Below are 13,910 nucleotides of genomic sequence, written 5' to 3' on the forward strand. Positions count from 1 at the left end.
GGGTTGGTGATGCATCCTAGGATGTTGTAAATTTATTCAACCACCGAGGGATGGCCATGCGCTTGAGGATCAATGTGGCATCCTGAAAATTCATGGCAATTTCTAGAGGCATTACGACCTATGAAAAGGTGAATGGTTATGTCGTTGAAGTATGTTGTGGCCACTAGACCGAAGAATTGTAATAGAATAAGGCCGAACACTTTAATGGAAAGATATCTTATGTTCTTGGGTTATCAAAGTTGGTGCTATAGGATAATTTGATAATAAGAATTTTGTTCTTGGCTATGCACCTTATGGATTTGATTTTTATGGATTTATGTTGCAAGTTTTATGGCCAAGTGAATAAGTGTAATTAGGTAATTATATGATGGGTAATTAGGTGATAATTAAAGGGAAAAATTAGAGAAGAGTGGGTTGAATTTTTAGGCCCAAGTCTAGCCCCACCATTTGGCCCTTTTGGCCTGGCCCGCGAAGCCCAAAGGAAAGGAGCTGCCGTCAACCAAGGGGAGGAGGTCCCATCTTCTAGCCCATGTGCATGGGAAAATGCCAAGTGTCTTTCCACTAGGGCCAAGCGGCATTAGCCATGCAAACCAAATGATTGCAAATGATGAAGGGAAAAGAAAGAGAGGGAGAGTGGGCGGATTAGGCGAGGAGTATCTGAGAGAGAGAGAGTGACCATCCGAGAGAGAGAGAGTGAAATCGAGAGAGGGAGAGAGCATGCGAGAGAAGAAGGGGAAGAGGGAGGCCGTTCACTGCCATTCATCGCCGTCGTCGAGCCGCCGAGTCCCGCCTTGCCCCGTCGTCTTTGCTTGCTGTGTTGTGCTCGGATTAGAGGCAAGTAGAGTCCATTAATCTACCCTTTGCATGCTTTGTTATCTGTGTGATGAATGGTGGATTTCGGATGTGGATGAAGTGTGAAATTTTGAAGCTATAAGTGTTGTGTTCTAGCCTAGTGTTCTGTTTCTGGAAAAACAGTCCGACCTTTGATGATTTCGTGAGTTTCATGCGATGTTCTAGTGGGAATTTGGCTTTGAATTCTTGATGAAAGTTGTAAACGACTTCTTGGATAGTAACATATCAAAATTTCATAATAAATGAAAAAGTATAGACCGGTGAAAATATTTTTCTCTGAAGAAGTTAGATCTGGAAATCGTAATGCTGACCTAGTGTGATTCTGTGAATTTTATAAAAATTTTCGGTTGAAATTTGATCTCGTGTTCTTAATGAAAGTTGAATATAAAATGTTAAGGAGTAACATACTAAAATTGTAGAGGAAATGGATGAGTTTAAGTTGGTGAAACAATCTTTATCCGAAACGGTTAGAACTGGAATTCGGTGCCTGGGGTTATGGACAGTTATGGTTATTATAGTTTTTAATATATCAAAAATTTGATTTATGCATGAAATATTTACTTCTGGATTCTTTAAATAACATATAAAAATTTCAGAATTTTTGGAGTTGATTTAGGATTTTACTGAATTTGTGAATGAAACTGTGTATGGCAATATTCGAAATTATAAAGACTGTGATGTGTGGACTGTACCGAATTTTATGATGTTCTTTTGATATGGTGTTCTTCACGGAATATTTTCCTCTAGATCTTGTATATAACATGTCGAATTTTTAGAATTTATTAAGGCTGTTTACTAATTTTTCAAGAATTATGACCAAAGGAGTGCAATCTGTTTTTATCCGAAATTTTGCTGTATTTTCAAAAATAAATGAAATTGCTCCATGTGACAAAATTTCTTGAGTGGTTGATTATGCTGCATATGTGGTGACATATGGCATGTTATATGACATCAAAAGCTGGTTGAGACCTTTGATATTGTTGCATCAAATGCCATGTTGAAATTGAGATACATGTGTGAATATAATTTATGATAATGATGATACCGTCGGAGGTGTGAGCCGACGATGCCTCGGGAGTGTAGGATGCCCGGAGTGTGTGTGCCAGATGCCCTGGGAGTGTTAGGATGCCCAGAGGTGTGTGCCGGGGAGATTCCTCGTGATGCCAGTTGGGGTATGAGATGCCTAGAGTGTGTGTGCCGAATGCCTGGAGGTGTGTGCCGGAGGCTCCTTGCGATGCCAGGTTGGATGCGAGCGATAAATTGATGGATGCAAACATTGGTCCCTGGGAAGAAAAATGATGTGATCTAATTGAAAGATAAAGATCGAGAATGGAATCATGCGGATGGATGTGTACATATGGCATGGGATGAACCTCATGGGAATGCAAGCATGGAGTGCATGGTGGTATATGCATGTTGCATGGTGATATATGCATGGCTGCTTGATGATATATGTATAAGTGCATGCTAGTATATGCACGTTGCATGGTGATATATGCATGGCTGCTTGATGATACATGTATAAGTGCATGGTGGTATATGCATCTTGCATGATGATATATGCATGACTGCTTGATGATATAAGTACAAGTGCATGGTGATTTATGCATGTTGTATGGTGATATATGCATGGCTGTAAGGTGAGGTATGCTTGAATGCATGAATGATATGTGTTTTATTCATGATACCTTGATTGTTCTGTTTGACGAATTGTGTAGTTTGGTGGATCTTTATTGCTAAGTGGTTGTACTCACCCCTTTGGGGATTAACATTTCAGATTAGAAAGATGCCTCTTTCACCAGTCGTGCATGGTACCTTCTATGGCATACCTACTAACGTTAATGTGGAGTGCACTAAGCATTCCTATATTAGTGTACCTGGTCTGGTATTTGTCCGAGTCCGTGTCTTCGTGATGTACAACGTGGGTCTTGTTGATGGCCCTGTTATCCGAGAGTTTTTGTCGGTTCACGTTCGACGCAATGGGGTGATGCAAGGGATGCTGCCGTCGCTGCCACTCGATGCACCGGGTTGGGTGTGATGGCACGTATGACTAGTGGGAGCCGACACTTTTGGGGATAGCCAACGCTTGTTGATGGAGGGGGTACATGTTTGATGGGGGTCGAGTTCTCTTTTGAGTTATAGCCAAGTATAGTTAAAAATCTTGGCCTTTTGCTGTATCGACCCGAGATGTCCATCGTGAAAATGTAAATAAAAGTGACTCAGCTTTGTCTTTTCATTTGGAGCGTAGTTGGTATGCATTGCATTATTGTTATTGGAGTAAGGGATGGTGAGACTCGTTTATGCTTCCGTTGATGAGCTGCGTTGGGAGCTTTACAAAATAAAAAGTGGGAGAAGAATTTTATTGATCAACCCCTATGAACTATGATTCCACTTTAATTAAAAGGTTATTAGACTGGTATGTAGAAGGATAAGTGATAAGTACCTGTGGCAACCCTAACAGATCGGGGGCCGTCGAGGGGTGCCACAATCAGGGTGTGACACCATATCTTCTTAATACAGTTTTGTCCATCGACCAAAAATGGAAGACGATCCTCTAGAAGCTGTCCAATGGCTAGTTTGGAAGCAGGGAAGTATATAAGGAGATCAAGGTGTTAGGGAAATACCTTATGATGTTTTGAAGATGACAAAATAAATCAAAGGCTACTAATATGTTTGATGGTTGAGTAATAGACCATGCAGATGATAGAACATGTAAATGATATTATCAAAGTCGGAAGACGGCGAAGACTGAACGTAACATATGTCCAAAGTATATTACGAAGATTTCAGACTTCTGTGTCAAAGTCTGAAGATCGGTGTCAAAGTCTAAGGCGCTAGACTGCCGTGTCAAAGTCTGTTCACAGTCTGCTCACTCTAACTAATTCCAGACTCGAACGTGAATGATGAACCAGTAAGGCAGACTCTATGCTGAAGTCAACTGGTACAGACCTTAAAGCTAAATCATTTCGAAGCAAATATGTTGGATCCAGTTTGTAAAGTCTACAAACTCATATTGTAAAGTCTATTGCTATCGGACTTATATCCGGACTCAACGAACGTAACTCAAGCCCAATCATATAACGGCTAGTGATCTGGTTTGATTCCACATCAAGATTGATTTGATTGATTCAATCTAATTGATTGACAATTGGATGTTGAAGACAAGATCTTTCTATACGAAGAAGCTTTACTTATGGAAACCAAGATTCCGTTTGTATGGGCGTCGGAATCAATTTGATTCTACCTTTGTCACTCAACGGCTGTCCAATGGGTATATTGGAAGACGATTCTCCGGGATACTGTCCAACGGTAGTTTGGAAGTGGAGGAGTATTTAAAGAGATCATGGACCGATGAGCAAGTAAAAGACGGAGCGTAGAATTTATAATTCCAAAGTCTGAGCGACTTTCGATCATATACTTGTCTCTTGAGAGCTTAAACGTTTGTAATCATGAGAGAAATACCAAAAGAGTGACTTAGTGAGATAGTGTGATCTACTACTAAGTGTTTGCACTCGAAGTTGTAATCTCTTGTTGATTGCATAGTGGAATCCAGCCAAGAAGGCTGTTAGCGTGGGAGAGTGGACGTAGGCTTGGATTAAGCCGAACCACTATAAATCTTGTGTTCTTATTCTCTTCCCTAACTCCTTTATTTCGTTCATACTAGCACTCACACAAGGGACCGAGGAGCAAGTAAAAGACAAGACCTAGAATCTATAATTTCAAAGTCTGAGCAAACTTCGACCATACACTTGTCTTTAGAGTGCTTAATCAATTATGATTGTGAGAGAAGTAACAAAAAAGTGACTTAGTGAAATAGTGTGATCTACCACTGAGTGTTTGCACTCAAAGTTGTAATCTCATGCTGATTATATAATGAAATCTAGCTAGTATGCTATCAGCATGGAAAGTGGATATAGGCTTAATTTAAGACAAATCACTATAAAATCTCGTATGTAATTTCTCTTCTCCTTACTCTCTTATTATTATTTTTAAAATTTATTGCACACTTGTAAGTTGTTCTTAAAGTTCGTTCTATAGCACTACAGATTCTGAACCTTGTTCCACAATTTGGACCTTGTGCAGATGGTGATCATAATTTAAATCAAGATATTATATTATCACCTAATCACCTCCTCTAGGTGATTTGAACTAGCAACATCAGTTGCAACAAAGGCAATTTTCCATACTGAAATGAAGTGTCATTATTGAAAGTCTAGTGCAATAAAGAATGCATATACGTGCTGTCCAAATTCCCAATGACCATTTCGTGTCTTGCTCTCAACTACAAATGAATAAGCAAAGATACAGAAGCACCAAACATCCAAATCGAGCGCCCAAACAAAGTCAGGAGCCATCAAGATTCAGTGATGACTAAACAAGTCAAGAGGAAATACAATACATTGCAAGATATACCTGTAGACGCCTAAATTTTGATTGTTCATTTAAGTTTTAAATTGCATAGAAAATTATGGTATAGTTTCTAACTCACAAACAAAAATTAATTTTCATTAAATTGCATCATGTATAAATATTAGGAACACTTGCATTACTAGTATAGTTACTTTAAAAAAAATTAAAAATGAAAAAAAAAAGCACTAAAAGAGTTAAAAAAATAAATATTGAAAAGCAGCAGGGCCGAGCTAGAGACAGCTGAGCTCAGGCCCTTCTTCTTTTCCCTTTCCTTCTCCCAAGCTGGGCTAGCTAAGCCCATTCCTTTCCTTTTCTTTTCTTTCCTAACCTAACCTCTCTCCTCCTCCTTTCCCCTCTCCTGGACGCTGGCTATGGAACGACAAAAAGGACAAAGAAGGATGGGGTGTACAAGAGACAAAACCGTGGAAGACGTCACACACGACGTTGAGGCAGCATAGTCGGTCGAGAGGGCAAGCTGGCCAACGATAGCTGGCGTTGCATGGGTGCGCACTGGTGGCCCTTAAAAAGCAATGGAGAAGGAGTTTGAGAGAGAGCTTGAGGTAAAGACAAAGAGGGGATGGATTCAAAGTGGAGCTCTATCTTTTTGCTTGTTTGGCCGAGCTTGAGAGAGCAAAGAGCAAGTCCAAGAAAGAGAGGTTGCCAGAGGAAGTTAGTGAGCTCAAGGGCATAAGTGAGCTCAAGAAAAGAGAAATTTTGCTAGTTTTTTCCTTCTACTCGAGGGCTGGACAGGACAAAGAGAGGTATGAGTGCAAGAGAGAGCACGGCGGAGAGAGTGAAAAGAGAGAGCGAGAAGGAGTTCTCTAGCAAATCGGCCACGCCCGAACTCTCTCTGAATGATGCCCTCGAGCACATGATCTTTCGCTTCCAATCTCTGCATCGCTGTTGACCTTCTTTACTTGGTTCGAACCTCCCTTGCCTGAGGATCTGAACTCTAGGGTACTAAGTTAGCAGACCATAGCCCGATTTGTCACAAGCTTGGCTGCTAGCTATGTCTCCAAGTCGGGTAAGGATGTAAGCAATAACGTAATTCTATAACACGAAAATACAAAACACGAGATCTATGATCTTCATGATTTTCACAATGAGAGGGATGAAAACATACATTTATTTAAAGCAAAATCTTAAATGTATTTGTTGTGGAAAAACGTGAATGAAATCTTATTTCTCTTCCTTAACCCACTTTTCCTTAATATATTCGATTTGATGGAGGATAAAATACAACGTTCTTTTCATGTCATGGATGGATAGAGAGCCACACTTTTATTCATACATACTATCAATAAGTACCTTCCATCAAAGCACCTTTTTAACTTCCATGAGAATTGCACCTTTTCGGTTTAAAAAAAAAAACGGTAACTTCTCATTAAGGATTGTACCATTTTATCATAGTCGTAACTTCTCATAACCAAATACATTTTAGCATCATATATTCATTTAACCATTAATTAATAAAATCATATGGGTCACAATAATTCTTACATTCTCCCACTTGGCCCATGTGACATTCTTTTCATGGCTTAATAAAGACCATAATGTGCACGATAACATAATGCCACAAAATTTCTTAAATTGGCTATCACATAATAATCACAATTCAATTAAAAAAAAACAAATATGAGTGAGGTGGTTGTATGTTGTTAATTGACATAGTCCCTTCCATGTACTATAACATAGCTATCTACTTAACATGATCCATAAATGAGAAGTATAGAATGGTCCAACCATAATACTCTATTTGAGACTATCCTATTTAATATTCCTCTATTTTTATAATTTATACTAAATAGAAAATAGGAAAGATAAAAAATACATAATTGAGCTCAAAGTGTCAAATACATAAACTTAATGCAACGTAATACAATTAATACTGACAAAAAAAAAATACGTAATACAATCAATAATAATGTCCTATATTGGTCATCATTTCAACATGTTCATTAAATGTTTTAGGCGATAGTCTCTTTATTAAGGGAACTGCTATCATAAGGTTAGTGGTAATGTGCTCAATTGACATTCTCTATTTTTTGAACTTCTTCTTTAACAGACAAGTATTTGATTTTAATATGCTTAGCACCCTTACAATCATTATTGATGTCCTATAATGCCCATCCTTTCAACTTGTTCATTAAATTTTTTAGGCGGCAGTCCTTTTGTTAAGAGATCCGCATCATAAAGTTGGTGCTAATATGCTTAATTGACACTATTGGTTTCTAAACTTCTTCTTTCACAAGCAAGTATTTGATTTTCATATGCTTAGCACTCTTAGAATATTTGTCGTTCTTAGAAAAAAAACTACTGCATAATTATCACAATATAGTTTTAGTGGCCCGACAATACTGTCGACAATCATAAGCCCTGAAATTAAGCTCCACAGCCATAATCCATGGATAGTGGCCTCAAAGCATGCCGCAAACTCAACCTCTATAACGGATGCAGCAATAACTAACTGTTTCGTACTTTTCCATAATATTCCTCCTCTAGTCAGAAGAAACAATTAACTAAACGTTGATTTTCTTGTAACAGCACATTTGCCTAAGTCTGCATCTGAATATCCCATCATCTCAAGATGATCGGATCTTTTATAAGTGAACATATGATTCTTTGTTCTTTGCAAGTATATGAGAATTTTCTTTGCAGCTTTCTAATATCCAATCTATGATGACTTTGATATTTGCCCAGCATTCCAACAACAAAACTAATGTATGGTTTGGTGCAAGTTTGAGCATATATTAACCTCCTAACAACAAATGCATAAGTAATACTTTTCATTTGTTCTCATTCTAATTCACTTTTTGGACATTGCATAAGGTTAAATTTGTCACCCTTTTGAATTGGAACTACTCTTGCTAAACATTTATTTATATTGAATCTCTCTAAAATTTTCTCAATGTAAGCTTTTTGAGACAACCCTAATAATCCTTGTAATTTATCACGAAATATTTATATTCCTATCACATATGTTGCTTTCACATGTCCTTCATTTCAAAATTCTTAAAAACTTATTGGTTTCATGTAACAAATCAAGATCATTAGTAGTAAACAAGATATCATCAATATATAGAACTAGGAAAAAAAAAACTTCAAGATATCATCAAAATATAAAACTAGAAAAATAAACTTACTCCCACCGACATTCATATATATACATCGATCAATAATATTTTTCTTAAATCCATATGAAGTTATAGTATCATTAAACTTAAGATACCATTATTGGGAAGATTGTTTATGTTAATATATTGATTTCTTTAATTAACACACCGTGTCCTCTTTTCCTTCAATAGAAAACCCTCGGATTGATCCATGTAAACCTCTTCTTCTAAATTCCCATTAAGAAATGCGGTTTTAATATCGGTTAGGTGTAACTTTAAACCATAATGAGCCACCAAAGTCATAATGATTCTAAGTGAGTTTTTCTTGGAGACCAAGGAAAATATCTCCCTATAGTCAATGCCTCATTTCTAAGTAAAATCTTTAGCAACAAGTCTAGCCTTATACCATTCGATATTGCTATTCGAGTCACACTTGGTCTTAAAGACCCATTTACACCCGACCTTTTTACATCCTTTAGGTAATTCAACAAAGTCCCAGACTTGATTTGATGCATAGATTTTAACTCTTATTCTAGGATATTAAACCATTCATTAGAATCTCTACATTCTATGGCTTTAGAAAATAAAACTAGATCATTTTCAATTCCTAAGTCAACTTCTAACTCTTGTAGATAAATCACATAATCATTAGAAATGGCTGACCTCCTTTCTCATTGAGATCTTCTTAATATTTTTTCTTGTGGCTCAATTACTATAGGTTCAATATTGACATATACATTATGGAGTGTTTGATCATTTATTTGTTGTTTTTTATTATTATTAGGTTAAACTATAATATCATAAACAACGACATTAAAATTTTTGGACATATGAAATTTTACCCTTACTTTTTAAATGCAAGCATCACGCATTCTTTCACTCCCATTAATATCACCATTTTCAATGAACCTAGCCTTTCCAAATTCAACAATTCTTGTATTATGATTAGGATAATAAAATTTATACTCTTTGCATTTCTTTGTATAACCAGTGAAATAACCACTAGTTTTTCTTAGATCCCATTTTCTTTTTTCATGTGAATTGTAAATTTTTACTTCAGTTCGACAACCCCAAATATGTAGGCATCATAAACTAGGTTTCCTTCCCACCACAGTTCAAAGGAAGTCTTTGAAAATACCTTATTAGGAACCTTGTTTAATAAGTACATAAAACTCTTTAATGCATACATCTACAAAGATAAGGGTAAAGATGAATGGCTCTTTATACGCCTAACCATTTCCATTAAAGTGCATTTTGTTATGGTGTACCTGACATCATGTATTGAATATAAATGCCACATCTTTCAAGGAATTTAGTAAATGGACCCGGATATTGTTCCGATTCATCAGATTTTCCATTATGTTAATCACCTCTATCGAATCTTATTATTTTCATAATTTTATCTAATTATCTCTCAACCTCTTTAATATACACCCCAAGTACATTTACCGATTGAGATTTATCATGCAATAAATAAATGTAACCATAATGTGAAAAATTATCAATAAAAGTGATGAATAGCTTTCTCCACCATAAGATGGAACATCAAAAGGACTTTATGTATTAGTGTGTATAATTTCAAAAAGCATTATGCTTCTCGTGGCACCTTTTTTAGTGCATTTTGTTTGTTTACATGTAATACAATCAATACACATTTCAAGGTCAGCAAAATCCAAGTTTAGAATGATTTCATTATTAACTAATTTTTACATTCTTTCCTTGAATATATGACCCAAATTTTTATATCACAAGTAAACAAAATTCTCATCCACTAAACCTCATTTAGTGCTAATATTATGACACAAGATCATTAAGGTCTCAACAAAGCATTATCAAGTTTAAACTTGTAAAGACCATCACATAAAGTTATAGTTCTAGTAAGATTATCATTCTTAAATAATCTAAAAGATCCATGACCAAACTTATAAGAAAATCCCTCTACATTAAGTTTTGACAAAGAAACTAAATATCGGGAAAACGTGGGTACATGATTACATAACTTTCATTTGGCTTTATAATTTGAATCCTAAGAAATCATCATATTTGACACATGAATGGCAGCACTAGAATCTATCCACCAAGTATTATGAGAAATTTCAGTAAAGTTTGATCCAAAACATATTAATGTACAAAGCTTACCTTTCTTTTCAAACCAAACTTACTTCAGTCAATCTTTCTTCAAGTGTCCAACTTTATTACAAAACTAACACTTAATAAGATTGTGTTCCTTTTTGTGGATTTGAGAAACCTTTGAAGATTCGTTTAGGATGTGTTTACATTTCTTCTTGCTCCTTTCACCTTTCCTTTTGGAATTATTTTCAGCTTCTTGATGACTTAGGAGATGAATGAAACATTTTGATTCTTTATCCATGTTTCCTCTTGAACAAGCATACTGGCCAATTCATTTACATTTCATTTCTCCTTTGTAGTGTTGTAATTCATTTAAAATGGCCTATATTGCTCATGAGGCAAGTAGTTGAGTATGGATTGTACTAAAAAGTACTCATCCACGTTCATTACCAAGATCATTAACTTTGCTGCTAAGTTCGCCATCTCAAGAACATGCTTATGCACGGTATTGTAGTCAAAGTGCTCATTAACGTACCAGTAAGTGACTTATCAGCAATCTGAGAACGATCTTTCACAAATTTCATAAATCCCTAGCACCGTCAGTTTTGAGAAGAGTAGTCTTTAAGTTGTTTGCTATTGTCATTTGTATAAACATTAAACTTATTATTTTCAATCTTTCCCAGTTTTATGGAAAGTCTTTTCATCATCGCTAACTCTCATTAGTAATAGCAACTAGTTTCTCAATTTGTAGTGCTAAAAGGTCCAGGACACCTAAGTGAAACTAGACTTGTCCACTTCAATCAAAGAAATTTAATTCGTTGAATAAAGAAATAGACGAAGCGTGTGAATGAAGTAAAAAAAATACAAATACTATAAACATGCAAGAGTATACTCATACATATTGAGAATATCACATAATTAGATTCAAACTAAACAATGCATGTACATCATAGTTCTCCTTTGAGTGATCCTATGATATACAAACATTCATTAAACCATAATAACTTTAATTTGGTAATTATAAATATGTCTCATTAAAATTTATTTGTTATCTCTGGATATAAAAACAAATTTAACAAGAAATATTAATTAACAACTATTATGTCCATAAAGTATAAGAAATTGATTAACCTTTGGATTAATCCTTAAGTTCTTATAATAAATGAACTTCAATATACTCATGACATCAAAATGATATTAATATATCAATTTCAATCATAGCATCAATCAATCATAGGTAATTGAATAAAGCAATTTACAATATCAAAAACAAAAAAATTCAAAGATCTTAAGGTTTGGCCACTTTTGTGACTAACAAACCATTCTTAACTTATTATCTTTTTAAAATATTGTAAAGCACAAATATTCGCCAAATCGCAATCAAGCAAAAAACCATAATTAAAGCATAAGGATAAAATTGTAAAATCATAATTCCAAAGGGGTAGGACTATAAATTTAATTTCCAGGGGCAAAATGATAAAGAATCAACAGGACAAAATCATAGCTATCTAGCATAGAGGGTAGAAACATAAATAACCATAAAGGAGGATAGAATCGTAATTATTCAGTGAAGAGATGCAAAATCGTAAATAATAGCATAGGGGCAGAATTGTAATTATGGGGGTAGCAGGCGCCTGCATGGCATGCGCCTTTATTGCCGCATGAGCGTGTGCAAGGCACGTGATGGATCTGCGTGCACGTGGTTCACACATGGGCGCTAGCTCACCCTCTTGCACACGCGTAGGGGCGGGTAGGGGCACATGTTAGCCACACATCTTCCTCCCCTTCACGCTTTGTCACCGTTTTTCTTCATTTTTTCGTCCTTTTCTCTATTTTTGGCCTTGTTTTCCATCAAACCTTTCATCATTCAAATTTCCTCTGATAAAATCATTTCAACAACATCGATAACATGAAAAAGATCATCGTCCTTTAACAAATCTTCATCCATAAATCATAATATTTCAATAATCAGAAAAAATCATGAGATCATAAACCATGCTCCAATACCAACTATAAGCGATAACGTAATTCTATGATGCGAAATATACATAACACAGATATGTGATCTTCATGATTTTCACAATGGGAGGGATGAAGATGTACCTTTATCCATAGCAAAACCTTGAATGTATTAGTCACAGAAAAACGACACCCGGACCCCTCGAGTGCCAAAAGTTGGCACAAATGGACACTTAAGTGCCAAAAGTTATGAAAGTGACACTTAAGTGCCAAAATCGGAGCAAAATGGATCCCTTAAGTGCCACCGGCGAGAAAATCCAGCCAAAACGCCGACGTGATAATTTTCGAGTGACCTACACACAAAACGACGTCGTTTTGTGTGCTGATGTGGCTAAACAATGTCAAAATGATGTCATTTTGATATAATTCAAAATTTAATATAATAATTAATTAATTAATTAATTAAAAAAAAGTGGGGGAAGGAGGAGGAGTGAGGCGGGGCGGCCAAGGGCTCGACCCTCACCACCGCCGCCGCGCCGCCTCCTCCATCGCCGGGAGGTGGGGCAGGGTCGACCGGGGCCGCCGAGCCCGGCCAAGGGTTGCGGCCCTTGCCTAGATCCGGTGAGGGTCGCCGGCCTTGCCGCCGATCGGCTAGGGCCGCCGGTCCTCGGTCGGGGCTCAGGCGGCCTCGGCCGACCCTCCTTTTTTTTTTTTTTAAATAAATATAAATATAAATTATTATTATGTTGTTTTAAATTTAATTTAATTAATTTTTATATTATATTAAAATTCAAATTATGCCAAAACAACGTCATTTCTGTGTGTGTTTTGCTAATTCGACATTCCGGCGGGCCACGTAAGCAAGAAGAATAAAAAAAAAAATGGCACGTAGGATTTCCGGCAAGGTTCGCTGGATGTGGCACTCAAGTGTCTCATTTTTCATAAAAAGTGGCACTTAAGTTTCACTTTCGTAAGTTTTGGCACTTAAGTGTCCATTTGTGCCAAGTTTTGGCACTTGAAACATTCTTTTGCCCAGAAAAACATAAAATATGAAGGAAATCATATTTCTCTCTCTTAACCCACTTTTTCTTAAAGCATTATGTCGATGGAGGGTAAAATGCAACGTTCTTTTCACGTTGTGGTTGAAAGAGGATATGACTCTTATTTATACATATTATCAATAGGTGCCTTCTATCAAAGCTCCTTTTAACTTCCATGAGTCGCACCTCTTCAAAGAATAACGGTAACTTTTGATTGAGGATTATACCATTTCATTAGAGTTGTAACTTCTCGTAACTAAATACATGTTAGCATTAAATATTCATTTAATCATTAATTAATAAAATCATGCAGGCCACAATAAATCTTACAATGAAACTCCACAATTAAATGCTCGTTTACATGAATCCCTGTTACTCTACACTATTTTGATCCAAGCAAAGCCAAGACTCGGTCTCCTTAAGCCCATACGCCTGCTGGGTTTGAGCAAGGTGTCGTTGATTTTCG

Source organism: Eucalyptus grandis, chromosome 3, assembly GCF_016545825.1.
Source record: "Eucalyptus grandis isolate ANBG69807.140 chromosome 3, ASM1654582v1, whole genome shotgun sequence".
Classification (NCBI taxonomy): domain Eukaryota; kingdom Viridiplantae; phylum Streptophyta; class Magnoliopsida; order Myrtales; family Myrtaceae; genus Eucalyptus; species Eucalyptus grandis.